At 36.5% G+C, this 23047-nt stretch overlaps 1 long non-coding RNA gene across 2 annotated transcripts in view; it reads right to left on the bottom strand.

The window, feature by feature from the left end:
• The window catches only part of LOC124081916 (uncharacterized), a 46215-nt gene extending 35946 nt beyond the window's left edge, over window positions 1-10269 (bottom strand). The window contains exon 1 of one of the 2 annotated variants that reach the window (XR_006848185.2): window positions 9907-10269. This is a non-coding gene — a long non-coding RNA (uncharacterized LOC124081916). The remainder of the gene's footprint in view (window positions 1-9906) is intronic. The other variant, XR_006848184.2, reaches the window with a different exon arrangement.
• Window positions 10270-23047: the final 12778 nt, after the last annotated feature.

Here is a 23047-nt window from a genome sequence, read left to right as displayed (position 1 = left end):
GGTTTTACATCACAGAGAAAATGGAGGAAAATTGAGAGAATACTTTATTTCCTTTAGGTGACTGCTATTGATGATGAAAAATAAGAAACAAATGTAATTGGTAAAACAAACCCCAAAGGAAGTTTCGTATCTCAAATAGGGGAATATTCTTAGTTGTAAATAGCTCAATTTTATTTCTAGGGCCTAAAATATGTATTCCTGCCCCCCCACCCCAATCTTGCTTCCAATTTCAAAACTTCAGCCTTCTCAGAGTAAACAAGCTATTGTCAGAATAGAAAATCCAGCTAAGGTTTGAGGGCTGCTGCCACTTCCCTCTCTGCCTTGCACAATTCGGTGCCAATAGCTATTGGAAAAGGGAAGAAAGAAAGGTCTGCCACTGTGGCGTGTGGAAGTAAAGGGGCAGAGGGGCATCACTTCAATCTCTTGGCTCTGGTTCTTTCTCACTCTCGCATCTCCAGAGAAAAGAGATGCTCTTCATTCACAAAACAAAACAAGAAAATCTCTATAATTATTTTTGGCTCAGCTCCATTGAAATTCATTCTCCTGGAAGCGTCTCTGTTTTAGATTAAAACAATGCTTAGAATATTCATTCTCTGCTCTCTCTTTCTTTTTTTCTTACTCAGTACCCCTGCATACCACCCACCCCCAGTCCACCCACCCCCACTCCCTACCACCCACTACCCCCATTTTCCTCTTGTTTTCTCTATTTCTCAGTCTTGGTTGCTTTTGCTGTCTGCCCCTGCCTTTGATGATATTTTTTTCTCTACCATACCAAAGTTGGGCCTCAGAGGCTGCTAGCACCAATGCCTTTAAGGGCCTACTCAAGGTCTCCATATTTAGTGTTAGTTGTTCAAGCCTCATTCCTCTTCCAACCAGGAAATTTCCCCCATCCCATGTCCCTTGTCATATTTTAGGATTGTTGAATTGCTAATACTGAGTTTTGAACTAAAAAAATAGATCACTTTTGGTCTTACCCTATCAGTAAAATTAGAAATGCAATTCACTTTCTCTTTCTTTTAGCCCTCCAATCCTCAAAAGATGGATAAAATCATCACTACCCATAGTAGGTAGTGGTTATTAAATTCCAGTAGCAAAGCATTGAAAATTTTTATTTTAAACATCTAAATTTAATGATGTAATCTAATAAAAGGGCATGAAACAAAAATGTAAAAATGGTTTTTCTATTAGTAACTTTTTCATTTTTTTTTCTGTTAAGGTGAAACAATTTCAGCAAAGGGAAAGTAGAATTCCTGTTCCAAATAAAGTTTGTGTGTACATATTGGCAAAAGGTATCTGTTCTATAAAACATGAGATCCTCTTTCTTGAAACAGTGGATTCATTTTGGATCCTAATGCAAAGTAAGAGTTTTATTTATAATGACTTACATTTTGTGGGATACCAATTTCCTGTACCTTTCAATCCTTGGTGTTGAAGGTAAAAGTTGCTGATAAACCTTTCATAAAAAGAGGTGGATCAGATATCCACTTTCATTAGCATTAATGTGCTTTTCTATTTCTCACTTTCTAATTGGAATAATTAATTTGTGTTCATTTCAAATTCTTGGTTGTTAGTAAAAGCATCCAACCTTAGTACCCACCAGCCTGGAGTGTGCATCCTATTTAGGGTCCTTTGAACAAGGACTGTTTTGTATGGATACTACATTCACTTATTAGGATAAGCCCCATCCTTGACAAACAAAACAAAGTCCTGACAGTCGCCCACATGTGAAATATCTCTGGGATTTCCTATCTGTTCAACAACATTAAAGCAACCTTGTAACCATATATTTAAAAGAGTTTGAGATCTATTTCTAAGACTTCATAAGAACCCTGATCATTAGACTGTGTTTGGTTTACCAAATAAAGAGAGGTAAAGAAAAAAAAGGGGGGGATCACACACTGCCACTAATTACACTGTAAACATTTAATATATATTCTTTTTTTCTGTCCTTTGCCCTTTTCAAAAGGAAAGGTGATAATTTACATGTATTCTGCCTCTTTCCTCTCATTGTTTTATTTCTTTTCTTTCTGGCTTTCTTTCACTTCAGTAAAAAAAAATAAATAAAAAGAGGTGGACATGTTTGAGAAGATAGAAATGTTTACCTAGTATGTTTCTTCATATAAAGAAACAGCTTATGCATCTTCTACTTTGTCTTATGACCTTTGTTAGAGCACTAATCTGGAAGCCACATTTTAATTACAAAACATTGTAAGGGGAGTCCAGAAGGTATACATAGCCCTTGATTCTTAGCCAAATAAGAGGAAGTTTAACAGCAATGTATGGTTGCAGCAATGGTTATGTTTGGGATCCATATGCATGTTCAAGTCACACATTCAGGCAGTGCAATAAAGCACGGAAAAAACAGCTGATACACAAAAGGGACCGTCTAGACAGTGCCCCATCAGTCTGGCTAAATTTGGTGCTGGCATTCCCAATGGGATTGTAATATAATTGTTCTGGTGTCTGCGTTCATTCCCCCTGTCAAACACCATTCCAAATATACATCCTTCTCCCCCCCAACCCTTCTTCCACAAATATGAAGCCCAAACTGTGCCATGTAAAAGAGAGTGTTAGGATGGCCTCAGCCCAAGGAAATGTTATAATTTAGCAAAATCGTGTCATTTAATTTCTTTAAAAAAAATCCCCTTGTTACTTCTTAACTTCAAATAGAATTAATTTCATTCAGATTTTAATAATTTAAATTAAGACCATGGAAAAAAATTTAAATGCAAATGTAAACAACCTTAAAAAATTAAGCACCTCAGATGAAAGCAAATAGGCCTTTTTACTCCTTTGTATTTATTAACCTCCGTTGGAAAATTTAACAGAAATCAGAGATGTGAAAGTGTAATGATGGACATGGATCATAAATTCTAATGAAGTAAAGGCTAATGAAAACAATGCTAAGCAAAAGCATTGAAAAATGCAAATTGTGTATTTTTTCTTTCTTGAGTTTGAAGCTCTAATATTTTTTTTCTCTTTGAACATCTTTTGGAAGTCCAATTTCTGTTAATTTATGAATGAATGTTTTCATACTTTTGGCTTTTTATTAGAGAAACCAGCAATATTTATCCATCCATTTTTAATAAGTGTCAATTAATATTTTTAAATATTCTAATTCAAGACATCAAGAAAATGAAAATCATTATTTAAAGAATAAAAGAAAACCAAAAGCACATTCTTAAAATGAATAATGTACAGACTATAGATAAAAAATGCTTATAATCTGATAGCTCCCATAACACTAAAATTAAAGCTGTCAGATTTTTTTAAAGGAAAATTCAGATTTGAAGATCGTCATATAATATGATAACTATATACAAATGTTTTATTTTCTATTTCAGCATGTCACCTGTGGGCGTTGTTTAGGTATTTACATTGACCAGAAAAACCTATTTTTAAATTTTTCCAAGAAAAATTATCTTGGGAAAGAGGCTGGGCTATTTGTTTTAAGTGTGCTTCTCTACTTGTATTTCTGATTTTGGAAGTTTTATCCTCTTTTCCCTGATGCTGTAAACGGAAATTTGTCTCCCACCTCCCAGCAGTTTTGAGATGCTAGCTCAGGATCCCAAGTGAGTGAAGTCTCCCAGCCCCCATCAGGGACCACTCTAGCTAGAGAAAAATCAAAGAAAATACTTCAGGCACTAGATCCTGCCTTTATCCAGCTCCAGGAGACTGAGAGACAAACACACCAACCAAAACGGGGCATAAGCAAGAAATGGCGCAAGACACAGGGCCTCAACTCGCACAAAGACAGAGCACCAGTCACACAAAACATTGCCACTGAAGCCACCAATAAATAGTCAGACATATTTTATAAATGTCCTAAAATTCTTGTTCAGAAAAGAAGGAATAAAAACTAATACTGAGAGATTGTATCTTTCCATTTTTAATTTAAAGAAACATAATTAGTGATTTTCATATTTTTTCTTCATTATATGAATTTGCTATTCTGAATTTGCAGGAGTACTAAAAACATAGTCATTTAAAAAAAGAGAATACAAAAAATATTTTAGCAGAGTGTTTACACAGAACTGGATGTTTTGTGTATGATTAGTTTTTATTTGCTTTGTTTTATTTTTTTAACATATAGTGGCAGAAAGGGAAAGAAAGCCATACTGGTAAGGCTTTTTGAGATGAAACAGTGTAGCAAAATCTGAGTTTTATACTTGGTTTTTAAACTATTGAATAATATCCTATGAGACCTCTTAGGTCTTAACTGGATTAAAATGAATATATTTGTGCTCCACTCTTTTCAGTTAACTAATGTGCATGTGAATTGATAGTGTGTGAGGGAGCAGGTGAGAGAAAGAGTATGTGACACTGGGAGTGGATTGTAAGGGACAGGCTGGGTATAACTGTGTGAAGGAGTGTGCAGGCCGGTGTGGGTTACCCCTAAGAGTGAGAGCAATGAAATTGAGCAGGCCTTGGGGTCTGGCGCGTTTTGTCAGGAGCCACAGGAGCAGCTTAGTGGGACATGATGGGGAAGGGAAAGGGTGGTGGTAAAGGGAGGGTGGAGAAGGGGGTGTGGCATGTGAGAGAGAGTGTGTGTGTGTGTGTGTGTGTGTGAGTGTGCGCGTGTGTATGTGTGTGTATGTGTATGGAGGAAGTGGCTCTGAGGTTTCAGTTATGGCTGAGCCTTGTGTTTTTGTTTTGTTGGTTCCCAGCATAAACAGGCTGGAGTTTCAGGTTCAGGGTGGAGTACAGGCAAAGGGATCCTCATTCGGAGAGTTTCTCTCTCTGGCCTTCCCTGTAGTTGCTGCTCAGAACATTGCTGCTGGGAAGTTAGGAGTGGGGGGAGAAGCAAGGGATGGGGGTCTGTCTGCAGCTGCCCCTCTCACACTTGAATAAAAGAACTTTTTTTTTCAGGGGTAGGGAAGCTGTGAATACCTTTCCCAATAAGAGATGAGGCATATTGAAAACTATATTAAATTACCCTGATTAACAATTTAGCCACGAACAGGGGAGCTTTGGGAGATCTCTATAGGCAGGACTGGGGGCTATTCATGCCAGCAGCTAAGAGGTCGAAAGGTTTCTGAAGTTCACAGGCTCAGAGCCTTTGTTATGCTAACAGACAATCTCAAATCAGCTGCCTAGTGGAGTGTGAAATATAAATGATTCCTTGAGAACTTCCAATAAGTTGTCACTCTTGCTCTCCAAATACCAGGACAGGCTGCTAATTTCTAGCAGGCCCTTTTGCAACATTGCTAGTCCTAAATGAATGCCTTTGTAGTTCAAATAATCTTTTCAAGGGAGCTGTCCTATCATCATAGCCCAAATGCATCTTGGTTTTGACTATTAAATGAAAATCAGGGCTCAGCCGTGCTTGACTTTTCCAAGCAGCCGATGTTTGGGAAGGGTGGTGGCAGCTCTCATGCACAACAAGTTAGCACCCACTGCAGGAGGCCCAGGGCATTAATAACAACCCACAGCCCCAGCTACCCCAACTCTCACCCCCATTCCCTACCAGGAACAAAGCTTCCAGAGAGATTTACGGGGGCTTCCCTCAGGCTGGACTACCTTCCTCTTTCAACCATACCAACATTTCTCAGATTTATGGACCCTCTGTCCAACAGGATGGCCAGCTGACCTGCTAGCATCTGACTGGTCACTTCGAAGAATCAACTTTGGGGATGAACGTATTCATTCTTCAGGGCAGACAAGGCCAAGAAGAAGAGGACAAGGTGTGTGTCCAGGCCATGTCCCTAGTATCAACTGCTTGTAGATATTACCTTATTATTTTCCTCTAAGGATACAAACATGGTTTGTGATCTTGGGTGTGACCTTTGAGCATATACAGATGGATTAAAAAAAAGCCCAGGATCTTTGAATCTGAATACAAATCTTTTAAAATAAGGAACCCCCACCCCCTGCCATTCCAACCTCAGAAGCTGGGGGAAGTGAGAATAAGAATCTATCAAGAAGAGTATGCCCAAAATAAACCTTCTAGTGGGAAGGGACAAGGCCAATTTACACAATGAGAAAACACACCAAATAGAGGCCAGAAACCAAAGGAAATTAAAAAACCATCTGCATCAGTCTACACAAAGGAATAGCAGTAATAACTTAGGTCCTAAAATTTTTAATATTTCTACTTCACATTCTCAACTTTTTGCTGAAAAACAAAAAAGGTCCATAATATTACAGAAGCTTCTGCTTTTTTCAAATAGAACAGGTTTGAATTTTTGAGGCAAGAAATCTAATGGACCACATCTCTTAATACATTCTTGGGGTAAGTTATATAAACACAGAAACAATATTTTTAAATATGTCCTCAAGTAACTTCAGAAAGCTGAAGGATATAGTTATATAGAAAATCAAGGCCCTTGATTTTCATTCTCTTGTTCCTTTAACTAAAACAATTTAAAAATTCTACATCAAAAATATTTTGGGGGACTTTGTTTTGATTGGCATAGAAACTGATTTAAGTAAACACTTTTTTGTTTCCGAGGTATACTAAGATTTATGGCCATATATTCAAACGTGACTTACATATCAGGAAGAATGGTAATGTTTTGAAATCATCTAGCTTACACATTTAATTCTTGGTTTTTTGTTTTTTTTCAAAATCCAGGATACAAACCACAATTCTAAAGGACTCTGGGATTTAGCTCAGAGAATTTGGTTGATAGAGTAGGAGAATGTTTAGGAACCAGGTCATTGTTTGTCTTTCAGATCCTTATTTGCTTCACTCAGTAAAACAAACTGTAAATAATATTGACTAGGAAAATTAGTTTAGATTACTAACATTAAGGAAGTAAAAGTTTATAGTTTCTTCTGCCAAATATCAGAATTAGACAATAATTTGTTATTGATTGGCTCATACTCTTTTCAGAGGGACTTAGCATCCTTGTTCTCCTTATTTTAGAGACAAAATAAGGAGACACTTGGCTTGGCTCAGGACACACTTCTTATAACACAATAAGAAGACAACATTGATAACTGAAAATTTAGTGGATGTGATACAATGAGCTTAAATTTAGCTTTGCATCCTTTTTCAATTTAAAAAAATTTAATCAATATTAAACTATAGAATGTCTACATGTTATTGACACATGCAGGACATTCAAAGAAGAAATACTGTCCCTGTGCTTTCCAAATACTTATTTTACCACTTCGAAGTGTCCTCTCTCTTTCCGTCTTTAACACATCAAAACAGGGAAGAAAGCGCTTTTGTGTTATAACTACAGAGAAAACATTTGAGAATGTGTCAATGCACTGAATACCAGCACCAGTTTGGGGTTGGTTTGTTTTTCCCCCTGCCGTGGTATTTCTTTTCCCTTTGCTTTTTCAGTCTTTAAACTCTGGCCACTTTGAGAAAAGCAATGGTCAAAATGAAAAGTTAGGACAAATTGCATTAAACCTATGTGTTGGCCAGAATATGAGCATGATGAAAGCAGTGTTGGGACATTACAGAGCCATAGCAGCTCTCCACACACTGAAAAATAAAATAAAAATAAAAAGTAAAAGCTGGAAAGCTGGTCTCTTACTTTTTGCTAAATACTTATGATCTAAGAGAAAGGGAATTCCTGTTAAAAAAAAAAAAAAAGTTTCCAGGGTTGCCATTTCTCCATGGTGAGGGGGTCTGACTGTGTGTGTTTGTGTGCGTGCATGTGAGTGTGTGTTTGGGGGAAAAAGACAGAAAGGGGGAGGAGGAAGGGCAGATAACTTTACTGACATATTAATTCTTTAGATAGCAGCAAATGAATGGTCCAAATAGACATTTGTTTCCCTTAATAGGTTTTGTACAGGTCTCTTACAAGCTGTGGCATATGCTTCATTTATATGTATATTTATTTAGAAGGATAGAGAATAATAGGTGCAGTTTGTCTATAGTCGCAGTTATTATTTAAAGTCCAAAGAGGTTACAAGTTTTTTTGTACTCCAAACACAAATACAAAGGTCTCTTGAATATGCCTCTTGCTTTCTGCTGAGGGCCAATTAAAAATAAAGATAATATTCTAACTATTAAGCCTTAGCAAGAGTAAGAATGAGGCTAAAAGGCAAAATGCTTCCAAGATGGCTGCCACTTCCTTTTTCCTCCTCCTTACTCCCTGTTTTCCACACAGAAATTAATGTAATATTTTGTTTAGAAATCACATTGTAGGTCATTTGCAAATGAGACAGCCTCTGAGGCCTCAACATCTGCCTAGAATACCCTCATGATGCTATCGAGGTATGCAGAGAGATTAAAATGCAAACATTCAAATGCAGTTAGGTTTGTACATAGTGACTAGACTCACACACATACACACTTGAACGTGTGAACAACACACACAGCTGCAAATGAAATAAAAGGCCAAAATCCTTCTTAATTCTTAGGACAGAAGGGCAAAGGAGGGCGCCAGGCCGCCACCTACCTCCCCAAAGGTTGGAAAATGCACTGTTCATGGTGTGGATTTGATTTTTTAAAAAAGATATATCTTACTGATGACTCTCTCATTAGGCAGACTTCTGAAGTCTGGGGAGACAAGATTTCCATAAATTATCTCTCTAATTCATCTCATGCTGGTGCAAAATGCAAAGCTAAAAAAAATTTTTTAATTTTTGTATTTTTTAAAAAGAGAGGATATGAAGCTAACCAGTTTCTTTTCAATCTTGTTAAAGGATTTGATCACTAGTAACATTACTATTAATTATGATAAATATGTTTTTAATCATAAAAATCCCACCCATAAAGCTAAATTTGAAATAATGTAGGGAATAAATAAAAGTCTATTTGGCGCTTTCTAACAGATTTATAGCAGCTTACTGTGGAGACTTGAGGGCACTAGGCATAGAACAAAGCAAATGGTTTAGTTCCTATAGGAAATATATTAGAAAGGAAAAAAGGAAAAAAAAAAAAAACCACAACCCTTTATCTAAAAGCCATCAGGGACAAGCACTCAATACAAGTTAACAAGCAGGAACTGATAAGATAACATTTATATGAGGTCAGAAGTCAAATGCCAGTCAAAGGCTTTTAACCTCTTGGGTCATAAACAGGAATAGTTAAAAGTGAGAGGTAGTTATTTATCGGATTTTAAGTGTACCTGATCATCGCCAGAGAATTTCCGATGATGAAACTAATTGGGATTTATAGAAAAAGAACTTTGTAGCTGTTCAAAGAAAATTAACCTACACACCCACAATTCTTCAATTGGTAGGGAGAAAAACAAACAAACAAAAAACCCTTTGTGTGTGTGTGGGGGGGGGACAAATCTGGTAATTTAAACAGTTTTAATAAACAAAGTCTCAGAAGCAATAATTTATGGCTGATGTACATATCAACTAAAATATAGTAAATTATATTTGTACAAATTTAACAACAAAAATAAGCATTCACATAATTTATTTTCATTTTTTTCTTCTTTTTCTTTTACTACCTTTCAGACCTCCTAAATTAGACAGAATACAACTCCAAAATCACAATACTTCTTGCCCTCAGAATGCCATCGTCTATAAATTTAAAATTATATATATTCTAATAGCAATTATTTTAAAACATCAGAATATTGAAACAGCTTAAAATTTTATCTTAATCTATCCAGAGAAACAGATGTCATCTTTTATTTGCTGCAGGAATATTTTTTCTTTGTTTTGATTTTTGTCCTTTTCTTTTTTCTTTCCTTTTTTAGGTTTACATTTCAAACTCCCAAGCATTTCCTGATCCCTGAGTCCATGCAGGTTTATATTTTCAAAGCATACCCACCCTCCTTTTTTTTTCTTTTGCAATAAAAGAAAGCAGATCTAGATATTTCTTTCTAGAAAGAGATAGAGGGATTGTTGTTAGGCCTGCTAAGGCCCACTGTTTCTTTAAACAGAGTCCACAATACACTAGGCGAACATTGTGGATTTAAAATGCTTTTAAATATTTATCACTAGTATTTTATCATCATATTCAAATGACACCTGGCGTGCACTCACCTTTATTGACAATCTCTGTTCTGAAAGTCCATTTGCTTCCTTAAAGCCCCCCAAGCAGAACAAGGACTACCCGTTTTCATTCAGTTAATGTTTAGTAAAAAACCAAGCAACCTTAATCAGCATGCTGATTGCATCGTCAACTAACAAATAATTTACTACTCTGAGCATTGCATTCCATTAAAAGCTCATTAAATTTTCTGTTCTCCAATGGGAGGTTTAGCTTTTGAACTGCATGCTTTTGCTTCGAATGATCATTTATTCAATTTTTGCAAAATGTTGTGGGTTTTTTTTTCCTCCTAAAGTATAGGTAAGCATTTCAATACCTATAGACTGTGAACATATGGAAACACAGCCCAGGGTTTGAGAATGTTCTATTTGATTTATAAACTCTGTTTAACAAAAATTCAACACAATCTCTTATACTTTTAGGACAGCCTGGAAAATTTGAGTATACATGTGATCTAAACATAGCCTCAGAAACATTAATATATAACATAAAATATCAAATCCTTTTTTACGCTTAAATTATTCTTTCCCACATATATTGTTATTTTTATTCTTGTACATAGTTGTTGTCTACTGATTCAAAAGGGGCATGACATCACAAAGCCCTTACCCTATTTGATGCCAAACTTAATACCTCAGGGGGTGGGTGGTGGTGGTGGTGGTGGCGGCTGGTTGCCCAAAGAAATCCACATTTTCTGGGGTTTGCACATTTTTTACAAACCCCTAATCCTCTGAATTATTTTCATGCCCAGACTTGTCTAGGAAAGCATATATTTATTATTTTTAATTTAGGGAAATGTAGAAAAAATATCAGGCCCCAAATTAACATGCATCTTTGGATGGCTAATTGTGCTCATTGCAAATTTGGGTCATTTTGCATGAGTGACTCTAATGTGGGGCTGAGATTGCCACGCAGCTCAGTGGATTCCTGATTCCCCGTGCTAATCCTGAGCTCCGTGATTGTGTCAGGTGCAGTTCTGTATGCTCTAGCAGCTGGCTCATCCTCATCAATGCAAATAAGGCAACTCCTACAATCAGGGCCTCACGAGTGTGAGGCCTGATTGCTGAGGGCAGGCTAAAGCACTACACAGACTCTCACTTTCAAATCACGCTAAGTGACAAGACAACTGCAGTGTCCCTCCAGTTCAAAATCAACCTTTAGAAAACAAAACAAGAAGAAGGGGATGGTTACAAAGAAGAGGAAAACCTCAGTGTTTGGGAAGTGGACTCATTTAGACGGGCTTTATTTAGGTACAGAAATAAAGTGCATTTCAACAAATAATTATTTAGCTCCTATTCTGTGCAAGAGACTTTGTTTTAAGAGCCGTGGGGGATGCAAAGGTAAGGGAGATACAGTCCCTGCCTTCAAGGGACCCTATGATTTGATTGCAGAAAATTGTAAAGATTAAGATAATAACAGAACTATCATTAAGGAGCAGTCACCAAAATCTTAAATGAAAACCATAAAACATACTTTTAACAGAAGTATTTAGAGATAGCATTATGGATAGATTGGAAAGTGATGCTTTAGAAGCTTCGGGTTCAAATCCCAGCTTTGCCACTTACTTCCTTCAAGTTACTTCCCCCTTCTAAACTGTATATCATCATCTGCAAGATCCTGGTAGGACGAGTACCTACTTCATAGGGATCGTAGAAGAATGAAATGAGACTGCATAAATAACACACCACCAGTTTGGCATATAGTAAGTGCTCAGTAATGTCAGCTGTGATTATTATTATTTCCTCCTTAACACACAAAGAAAGGAGAAATTGAGAAATAAAAATTTGCCACAGTTTGAAAGACATTTATTTGATCTTTTCTCTAAATTCTCATTTTACGCGTAGCACTTACTCTGTGGAAGTGAAAATACTGTGAACGCTAAAAGTCCTGTGTCTCCCAGTGGCATCTGGACAACCCTGGCTACTTGGAACACGAAGGAGAGAACAAGAAATCCCTGTGCTTTTCCTTTTCTTCTTTTCCAAACAAGTGTGCAGACTTCCCCTGCATTTCAGCCCCACCCTCTTTATTTTACTGCCTAATCTATAAAGGGGGATTAGCAGCAGCATGCTGCTTTGGCATGGAGCAGATTCTGGGTGAGGACCTGTAGGTAGAGTTTAATGAATACAATTTTCTAGGGCTGTGAGTGCATATTTTTAGCTCCATGCTGGGCTCCAGTGTTGGCTCTTGAGACAGATGAACAGACCCTTTGATCAGACTTACATGTTGCTCCAAGAAGAACCTTTTTCAGAAAGTAGTTGGGGAAAAATGTCTTGTTTCCCTTACTCCTAATTTTCATTCCATAGAATTCAGATTCCAGATAACTGCTTCCCCAAAAGTTGCATTACAACATCGAGATGCACCACTATGGGGATAAAAGGTGCCTTTGGTCAGGAACAGATCCAGTTTCTCAAAAAAGAGGATAGCTGGTGTGCAAGTGTGCAGCCGCCATCCTTTCCCCTTTGAGAGTAGGGTAGAGGTAGTTAACCTTCCTGGGGGAGGTTTGGCCTAGACAACATCATAGACACCATATCCCCCCTGGAGTTAACAAACAATAAAACTGCTTCCTTTGCCAAACACAAAGACTGGTCTGGAGTTGGGTATTAGCAAACAGCAAACTACATAAAGAAGAAAGGAAAGGAAGGTTGTAGAAGGAAGAAAAGAATAATAGAGAGAAGGACAGAAGAAAAGAAAGAAAATTACATTAAGAGAAAAGCATAAAATAAGATTCTTTTTCTTCTTTGGTTTGCCACAGAAAGGACAGCTATCCAGTCTTGTCTTGAGTTCAGCTTGTGCCAGGCAAGGATGGGGAGGTGGAGAAGAAAGAATTTTGATGTCAAGCCAGGCAGGTCAGAGATGACAGGCAGGGTCTTTGGGAAATAGCTGTGGTTTTAGCACCTTGGCATTGGGAGAGTGTGCACAAGATAGAGAAGCATTTGATCTTTTGCATTCCTGCTCAGGACCTTCTCCTTCTCTTTCTAATAGGATTAACAGATATTTTCCTAAGCAGAAATCAAAATGTGTCAAATCATCTGAGACAGTCAATTTGTTCACAATGCCCACATTCTTGCAGTACAGATGCAGCACTATTCAAAAACAGTTTCATTTCAAGAGATACAATGCAGCAGAGAGGTAAACATTTATCTTCATAATCTTACCCTCCTTTCAGACTGCTTAATTTTTCTCAGTTATTTTCCCCTCCTCTTTCACTCCCCCCCCACTCAAGCCCCACCCCAGCTCAGCTTCAAAACATCTAGTACAAAAAGACATGACTTCCCCTGAGGATTCGGATCTCAGTGATCCTGATGATGCAATGTGTGCTCTCCATTATTCCTGAAGCTCCCTGGATGTGCGTCTGTCTCCTGCCTCACAGCTCCAGTTATCCTGATTTTTACCTCACTTACAAATCTTCCTGCGAGGGTTACCTCCACTTCTTCCTCCCACCTCATCCCCTAGTTATCAGAACTCCATCCCCACCCCACCCCTACGCTTCTTTTTTTATTGTTATTATTGCTATTATCATCCTCTCCACAAGCACAGTCCTCTTCTGCTTCTCCTTAGGGAAGCATTAAGTTGCCTTCCTTTGTGCTACCTTAAAACTGCTTGTCCTCCTCCACTCCCTTTGAACACCACAGACCAGTGTCACCTTTGGAACAATGAATGAAAGTAGTTAGAGTAGGATTCCAACTTCACATGTCTGGCATTCCTGAAAAATCACAAGCAGTTTTCCTCCCTCTCCCCACCTGCCTTCCTTTTCATGGAGACTCCATAAGACAGCAGCAATTAGAACCTCTAAAATGAATAGAAACAATAGATACTGGTGTGTTTTATTCTTCATACTTGAATAATAGACGTTTAACAAGCAGAATAAAGACCTGATTTTATTTCTTTTTCTTACCGCTTGTTATAGTATAGACCTGGACTGTCCGCCAAAGGCCCACATGTTGAAGGTTTGGTCCCTAACTTGGCACTATTGGGAAGTGGTGGAACCTTTAAAAGGTAGGGCCTGGTGGGAGGTTTTTGGTAATTGGGGCATGCCCTCAAGGGGAACTGCGGGGGCCCAAGTTTTTCATCTTTCTCTTTTTTCATGTCCTGGCCATGAGGTGACTGGATTGGCTCTGCCATTCCTTCTGCAATCATGTGCTGCCTCACCATAGACCCAAAGCCACAGGGACAATCAATCATAGACTGGAACCTCCCAAACTGTGAGTCAGAATAAACCTTTTCTCTTTATAAGCTGATTTATCTCAGGTGTTTGTTAAAATGATAGATAGCTAACAAATCACTTGAATATTCAACATAGACATACAGCTCTTCAGAAAAGTAGATTCCTCATACTATTTCCATAACAACATATTTTCTATTGATGTATTTTAGATGTTTATTCATCCTTACTGCTCTACATGATGTGATCATGGTGCCAAAATGTAATAAATTTGTCCATTCTTCCTAGAAATCCCTTTCCACCATTGCCTTTCCAACCTGTTAAAAATCTACCCATTGTGCAAGGTCCAGTTACACCGCATCTCCTCTAAGACACTTCTTCAAATCCTCCCATAAGAGTTCTTCTTTCTCCCTCAGGACTTACACCTGCTGTATTTATGCCTCACTCTGTCACCTGTTAGAGTCACTTTAGCAATCTAGATATTGCTGATGTCTATCTGCACAACCAAACCGTGAGTCCTGTAAGACAAAGAACTTATTTCTTCCTTCATGGTTTCTCTGCCACCTTGAAGAGAGGGCCTAGCACAATCAGGTGTGTGAGTGCTGATTGCGGATGATGGCTTGGTCTTTTGAATCAGAGAAAACCCCACAGGTCCCTGTTTTGAGCTTGACTGAATCAGGAAGACATCAAGCCACCCCTGACCCACTTCTTCCACACCATTTCCACTTACATTTGACAGTGATTTTGAGGCTTCACTACATTAGAATTTTTAATATTTTTTCATCTAAATGCTCATCTTTAGTAAATACATAACAAGATGGATTGTGAAGTGAGGGAATTAAAAAGTGCTATCTTATATCTGAATGAATAAATCATTTATATTAGCTCCTCTGTTTCTAGGCTGGCCTGGAATTGGCAACAAATACCTAGGCATCAATACACTTTGATATGGTGTACTCATTTATTATTTTTAAAAAAATTTTTAAGCATCTGACAAGTTGTTTACTGTGTCAACAGCATTGGCTTAAAAAGAAGTTGCTGTGCTACATGTGTTTGTTTGGTTTTTGAGTCATCCTTATTATTTTGGCTTTTATTTGTACGAGGCATTTATCTTCAAAGAATCACTACCACCTCAACAAAGCCCTACCTCATATTTTAACATTTTTCTTAAAATCATACCTTGTTTGCAACCCTATTATTTCAGTATTGAGTTTTTTTCTCCTGATAAGGCAAATGACACTTTAGCCTTAGTTAATGTAAAACAGGAAGGTGTTAATCTCATTTTCAACATGTCAGCTCTTCTAGGTGGGGGTATTAATACGTAAGATACCCTGCTGGCAGACTCACAGAATCTTTCTGGCTGTGAAGTGAAGTCCAAACCTGGTAATTTTTGCTTTCCTTTATTGTATGTGCTCAGGTATTCTTCATTCATTGAAAAAGATATATCAGTAGCTAAATGCATATAAAGAAACAAAGAGATGTTTGCAAACTATTGACTTAACTCTGTACTCAGACATTATGATTTGTTTTAAAATATTCACACACTACAAACATCTGGGTATGTTTGATGATAAATAACAACTAGGGAAGATATATTTAAAAGACCCTCTGAGACTTATAATTTTTGCATCAGAGAACTCCAGTCCAGAGTCATCGTTTGCTTTCTTTAATTTGTTTTCTTTAATGCAATTGTAAAGAACTAAACAAGGACAACTATGAACTGTTTTGCAAGAAGTGTTTCAGAATCCCATATCCAAAGAGAAAATTTACGTTCTTGAAGTAATGTTGTATCAAACATTTTGGTTTTATTTTTTCTTCAATGTGTAGAGATGAAATTTTTTTTATAAAAAGTTTCATGGCATTGAGTGTTATGGATGAAAGAAATATATTTCTTTTTTTCTAAGTTTTTAAAATTTATTCTTCTTAGATATACAGAGAATAGAGTGTATTTTGACATATTATATACACACGGAGTATAATTTATTCTAATTAGGATTCCATTCTTGAGGTTGTACATGATGTGGAGTTTTACTGGTGATATATTCATATAAGAACATAGGAAAGTTAAGTCCAATTAATTCTACTGTTTCTTATAGAAATTTTTAGGAGTTTTCAGGCCTTGTTCTAGTTATCTTACTTACTTCCTATATACACTAAAGGGAATTTTTAAAGGACTACTTCAAAAGAAGTCTGTTAGGAAGGCAAAAAAGAAAGCATTAATTGTAGTGACTATAGACAAACATAAAATTAAGCTTTCTTATCTGTAAATATGATTGGTAGGATTTTTAAGCCTTTTATTTTTACAGAAAGTATTTTTTTATAGTACATGGACACAATACCTTTATTTTACTTATATGTGGTGCTGGGGATTGAACCAAGTGCCTCACACATGCTAGGCAAGCACTCTACCAACTGAGCTACAACCCCAGCCCAGCCTTTTATTTTTTAAAATTTTAACTGATACATAAAAACTGTTCATATTTATGGGATATCATGTGATGTTTCAATAGATGAGTACAATGTTTAATATTCAAATCATAGTAAATATATCTCTTCAGTTATCACTTGTTTAAGGTGGGAACATTCAAAATTCCTTTCTTCTGCCTATTCATATATAGTACATTACATATACATATACAGCATATTATTGTCTTTGATAGACACTCTACTATGCAACTGAACACCAAAACTTCTTTTTTTCATCTAACTGTAACTCAGTACCCATTAATTATCCTTTCCCCATTCCTCTCTTCCCTCTACTTTCCCTAATCTCTGGTATCCACAATTCTACTCTCAACTTCTATGTGATCATCTTTCATATATATATATGATTCTTCATATGAATGAGACCACATGCTACTTGTCTGCCTGTGCCTGGCTGGTTTCACTTAACATAATGATCTCCAGTTACAATCATGTTGTCACAAAAGACAGAATTTCATTCTTTTTATAGCTAAATAGTATTCTATTGTGTATATGGGCCACATTTCCTTTATCCACTCATCAGTGTTGAGCACTGGTTGTTTCCATTTCTGGGCTGTTGTGAATAGTGCTGAAATAAACTTGGGAGTGTAGATGTCTCTTCAGCATGCTGATTTCATTTCCTACGGATACATACCCAGTAGTAGAATGGCTGAATAATGTAGTTCTTTTCTTAATTTTTTGAGTACCTCTAAACTGTTTTCTGTGATTGTTGTACTAATTTACATTCTAACCAATGGTGTTGCAAGAGTTCCCTTTTCTCTACATCTTCACCAGCACTTATTATCTTTTTTTTGTTCACAGCCACTATAAAATGTGGTATCTCATTGTAATTTAGATTTTCATTTTCCTGATGATTAGTGATGTTAAGTTTTGTGTGGATCTTTTGGTCACAGCAATGGAAAAGCTGATTAAAATAGGCAGAAATATTTTGCAAAAAAGTTTAAGAACAAATGACCCTCTTATACCCCTTTCAAATTTCCTTTTCTGTTAAATGTTTTACATTTTAGATTTAAAATAATTATGTTTAAAATAATTTTGTTTACATTTTAGATTTAAAGAAAGAAAGATGATGTCTAGACGTGTTGCCTGTTTTTTAGAGATTACTTATTTTTTAGTTCCTTATACATTCTCATCATTATCCTTTGCCAGATGTATAGTTTGCAAATCTTTTCTCCCACTCTGTAGATTCTCTTAATTTTGTTGATTGTTTCCTTTGCTGTGCAAAAAGCTTTTTAATTTGACAAAATCCCATTTGTTTAATTTGCTTTTGTTTCCTGTGTTTTGGGGCTCTTATTAAAAAAATATTCTTGTCTATTCCAATGACCTGAAACATTTCCACATATATTATCTTTTAGTATTTTTATAGTTTCTGGTCTTACATTTAGGTCCTTAGTATATTTTTATTTGCTTTTTATATATGGTGAGAGAGGTAGGGGTCTAGTTTTGTTCCCTTGCATGTGGATATCCAATTTCTCCAGCAACGTTTATTGAAAAAAACAGTACTTTCCCCAATGCGTGCTCTTAGCAGATGTTGTCAAAGATCAGTTTGCTATAGATTCATGGGTGTACTTCTAGACTCTATTCTGTTACATTGATTTGTATGTCTTTTTAATGTCAATACCATGCTGGTTAAAAAAAAATTGTTATTACAGCTTTGTAGTATATTTTGAAGTTAGGTAGTGTAATACCTCCTGTTTTTTTCCTTTTACTCAAGGCTACCTTGGCTATTCAGGGTTTGTTGTTGTCATTGTGGGTCTATATAAATTTAGGATTCCTTTTCTAGTTCTGTGAAAAATGTCATTGATATTTGATATGGACTGCACTGAATCTGTACGTCACTTTGAGCAGTATGAACATTTTAACCATATTGATTCTTCCAAACCATGAACACAGGATTATTTTCATAAATTTCTTTGTGTCCTCTTCAATTTCTTTCATCAAAGTCTTATCGTTTTCATTGTAGAGATATTTGATCTTCTTGATAAAAAATTTCATGGGTATTTTAATTTTTGGTAGCTATTAGAAATGGGATTGTTATCTTGATTTTTTTTCAGATAATTTGCCAGTTATATAGCAATGTTCCTGATTTTGTATGTTGATTTTTTTTGATCCTGCACACTTGCTGAGTTTGTTTATTGGTTCTAATAATTTTTTGATGGAATCTTTGGGGTTTTCTATGTATAAAATCATGTCATCTGCAAACAGTGAAATTTGACATATTATTTTCTATTTTGGATGCTCCTTATTTCTTTCTCTTGGTTAATTACTCCAACTAGAATCTGTAGTTCTATGTTTGAATAAAAGTGGTGAAAATGAACATCCTTGATTAATAGGGTTTGGGGCAAATTTCACATGGTTCCAATTTAAGGAAGAATTAAGGTAGTTTTTTTTTTTTTAAAATCTCAAGTAGGAATGGGATTTTATGTGGTTTGAAAATCATAGTTAAATATATTGTAGATAGTGGGTAAGTATACATTTATTAGAACTAAAAATAGAGAAACAGAAAGAATAAAATGGGGTGGAAGCATAGGCAAATAGAATAACATTGGAGGAGTGGTAAAATTGAAAGAGTTGTAGCCATGGAAACAGAATGAAAAGTCATGGAGTACTAGAAGCACACTAAAAGGCTTGTACCAAGTTGAGATTTGCAAGGAGAAATAGTGATGTGACACTGGAGAAGTTCACTTTTGCACATGTCTTCCTACTTGCTATTCACACATTTCTGCCTTGTGGCTGGGACAGGTATTATTATGCCCAATTTACAGATGAAAAACACCGATTCAGAGAAATTGGGTTCCTCTGGGTCACACAGAGTTTGTGCAAGCCCCAAGCCTGTAATAATAATAATAATAATAATAATAATAATAATTCTTTTTAAATTTTGGCATGAGGACTTGAAAATGTGAAAAAAAAAAGAGAAGAAAGATGAACTGAACAGATGTGAAGAAAGAAAGAAGAGTCACTGAGGAATTCTGAACTGTCAAATCCATCCAGAAAAGTAAGGTAGGGAAAAAGTAAGATGATAAGATTATTTTTTTTTCCTGTCCAAGTTACTAACAGGCAGAGTGCCTTTTTTTTTTTCATCTCCTGCCTGTACAAATTTTCCCACATACCATTCTACACTTATATAATTCGTTTCCTTGGCTCACTGGGTCAACTCTTTATCACTTTACCAGTTTCTTTTTGTAAAAGCTTTTTATACTCCTTTCCAAGGAAAGTGTACCCCCAGAAGAAGACAAAAGGAAGGAGAAGGTGGGCAGGGAAGGCCTGGGAAGCAGGATCACTGCTGGAACCATATCGTGATTGTTCCACTTCCCCAGTGGGAATTATTATGCGTTTCCCCTTAAGCATGAGGCTGTGTTATTTTCTGCGTTTAGCCTTTACCTGGTACTTGGTTGAGCTCACTGAAAAATATAACAGGATTAAATTCTAGCATTGTTCATTGCAACCACGTAACTGATGTTTTATATATTTCATCTTAAATCTCCTTCTAGAGTATAACAGTCAGAGCCTGTATAATTTGGACCATTGTTGACATTTTGATTTTTCTTTGAAAACAATTTAGTACAACTTTAATCAAAGGACTTAAGTCTCACTGTTTCATAGGTTTGGGGCAAGGTGTGGAAATACTGGGAGAAAACAACTCATTGGAGCAGTTAAATGAGTTACCTGGGAGCACACAATTGGCTAAGCCTAGATCGGAAGGATGAGCTTTTATTCTAGGCTCTGTACTCTACACATGGCCTCCCACTTCAATTCAGTCATTGGTTATTGTTTACTTGCTATTGCTAAGTGCTACCAAGAATTACACTGGAATTCTTCACTTAAGGGTTTATTATTTTATTGGCATATATCCAAAACAATTCTTGAAAGAAAATGTTAAAACTACTTTTGGAGGAAGAGAAATTTCTAAATCAAAACCTTCCTTCCAGGGTCTGGGTTGTGGCTCAGTGGTAGAGCGCTTGCCTAGCATGTGTGAGGCACTGGGTTCAATTCTCAACACTGCATATAAATAAATGAATAAAATAAAGGTTCATCAACATCTTAAAAAAAAAACTTCCCGCCAAAAATTCAGAACCCTAATATAAACTTATTATTATGTAACAACATAGAGAGGGAACTCTTGAGCTGTGAGTAGTAAAAACCAAACATGCAAACAAATAAACAATAATAACAAAAAACCCTGCTGGCCTTATTTTTCAGCTTTCCAAAGTAAGTAAGGATACAGGTAGTAGAAAGAAAACATGGACACCAAGTTGTCTTTCTTAGTCAAAACAGCCATCTCCAAATATCCTCCAATAAATACTGAGCATTGATTTCTTGTCATGTGCTGCATTAGAAGTCTGAGAATGAAGCAGACACAATTCCCACCTTTATTTAAAGAATTAATTTGGAAAATTGTTCAAAATATAAGAAACATACTTACCAGTCATTCATATTTTAATAAGAATTACTTCAGATGAATAATCAATTTTCTTGGAGGATCCTCTTAGAAAGATATCAATTAACAATAGCTTAGCTTTGTTGTTTATGATGAGATTTCATGAAATAAAGGAAGAATAATAAAACATGAGAGATAACTACAGCACAGAGAAATGGGGAAGGGCATCCTGGAATGAAGTACCAGAATGGAACACTTGTGATTATCTTAGGGCTCTTGAATGTTTAGAGAAAACAGATAGAAGAGTGGCTAAGGAAAGTTTTGCCTCTTTTTTTTTTTAGAAATTTGTTTTTTTTCCCTGTGGTACTGGGGATTAAACCCAGGGCCTTGTGCATGCAAAGCAAACATTCTACCAACTGAGCTATACTCTCAGCCCTGTCTCCTTTGTGCTTAAGGCTCTTGGTAATAATTTCTTGACCTAGGAATCTGTGAACTTAGAAACCTTACTTGTGAATTCTGAATTTTATCAACTTGGAGTGATATCTGTAAAATAAAATCTCATAGTCTTCTTTCATGATTGGTATTTCTGGCCCTAGAAAGATTAAAAAGAAAGATTGTCATATGTTCTTATATAAAATATATCATGAGCTAGAAAACTGGTATTTCAGATAGGTTTAGACCAGATTTCTTGATATTTCCTACTACAATGCCTTTAACTGGTAGTAAATAATAAGTTTTCAGTGATGAAATTTCACCAACAGAATGACACTACTGGTGGCAGAAAATGAGACAATTGTTGGGGGTAACTCAAGGCAGTAAGTCTGCAATATACTTAAAATATTATGGTGGTTTTCTTTGAAAATTTAAGCATTCATTATATACTACCCCATAACAGGTTCATGTTTGTTTCACATAAAAACAATGCTTTAAATTGCTTGTTATTGCTGGGTGCAACAGCATATGCCTATAATTCCAGCAGCTCAGGAGGATGAGACAGGAGAATCATGAGTTCAAAGCCAGCCTCAGCAACAGCAAGGCGCTAAAAAACTCAGTAAATAAAATACAAAATAGGTCCAAACAAAATACAAAATAGGACTGGGGATGTGGTTCACACACACACACACACACACACACACACACACACAATAGGCTATTTACATGTTTTAATAAGGGATGAGAAGAAAATGAAAACATTTTAATCTTTTAATGCATGAGTTTGGGCATTAGGCAATGACTAGTTCCCCTTATAGGCGTTTTTAAAATCTGTTTCATTTCCAGGTAGAGAAGAGGCATTGGACTTGGGTTTCACTAATTAGACACAACCATGCCTGAATTTGAGTAAGATGCTAGTGATACAAAAGGAAAGAATGGTGGGGTTTGGTGGTACATGTCTGTAATCCCAGCCACTCAGTGGCTGAGGCAGGAGGATTGCAATTTCCAGGGCATCCTGGGCAACTTAGCGAGATACTCTTAAAATAAAACATAAAAAATAAGAGAGCTGGGGATGTGGCTCAGTGGAAGAGATCCCTGGGTTCAATCCTCAGTACCCCAAAAGGAAAAGATAGTTCAGGCACTTACTTTTCTCCTCCATCCTTTCCCCCTTTCTCTCTCTGTGTCTCCTCTCCCTCTCTTCTATATAATAAGCTGGGGCAACAAGGTAACACATGGCACAAAAGAACTAACTTGTCTTTGGAAGCTAGAGTTATTCTTTCATCAGATCAGATCTGAAATGTCATTTTGGATACTATTTGGGAAGCCTAGCTCAAGCTTATTCTACAGCACCCTCAAGAATTCAGTAAAGCACAAGTATGTTTTTGTTAAACTCTTTCTACCTAACCAATTGAAGTCACCTTTGATTCCTTGCAATGAAGATTCCAATGGAAATGGACAGTAATTTTAAAAAGCTGTGCTTGGACACTGTGGCCAAGGGGTCTTTCTGAGAAGGTGAGAGTTGAACTGGGACAGGAAGATTATGAAGGAGCACATAGTATGAATAGCTAGGGAAAACTCTCAGACTAAAGAAGTATAAGCTACTGTACTGGAGCTGGGGATCCAGGGAGAGCTAGACAAGCAAGACTCTTGCCCTCATGGAATTTACGTTTAGTGG

This window comes from Marmota monax, unplaced genomic scaffold, assembly GCF_021218885.2.
Source record: "Marmota monax isolate L192 unplaced genomic scaffold, Marmota_monax_Labrador192_F-V1.1 WCK01_AAM20220418_F8-fsc00018, whole genome shotgun sequence".
Classification (NCBI taxonomy): Eukaryota; Metazoa; Chordata; class Mammalia; order Rodentia; family Sciuridae; genus Marmota; species Marmota monax.
The sequence above is the reverse complement of the archived record's forward strand: the minus strand, read 5'-3'. Positions and strand labels throughout refer to the sequence as shown.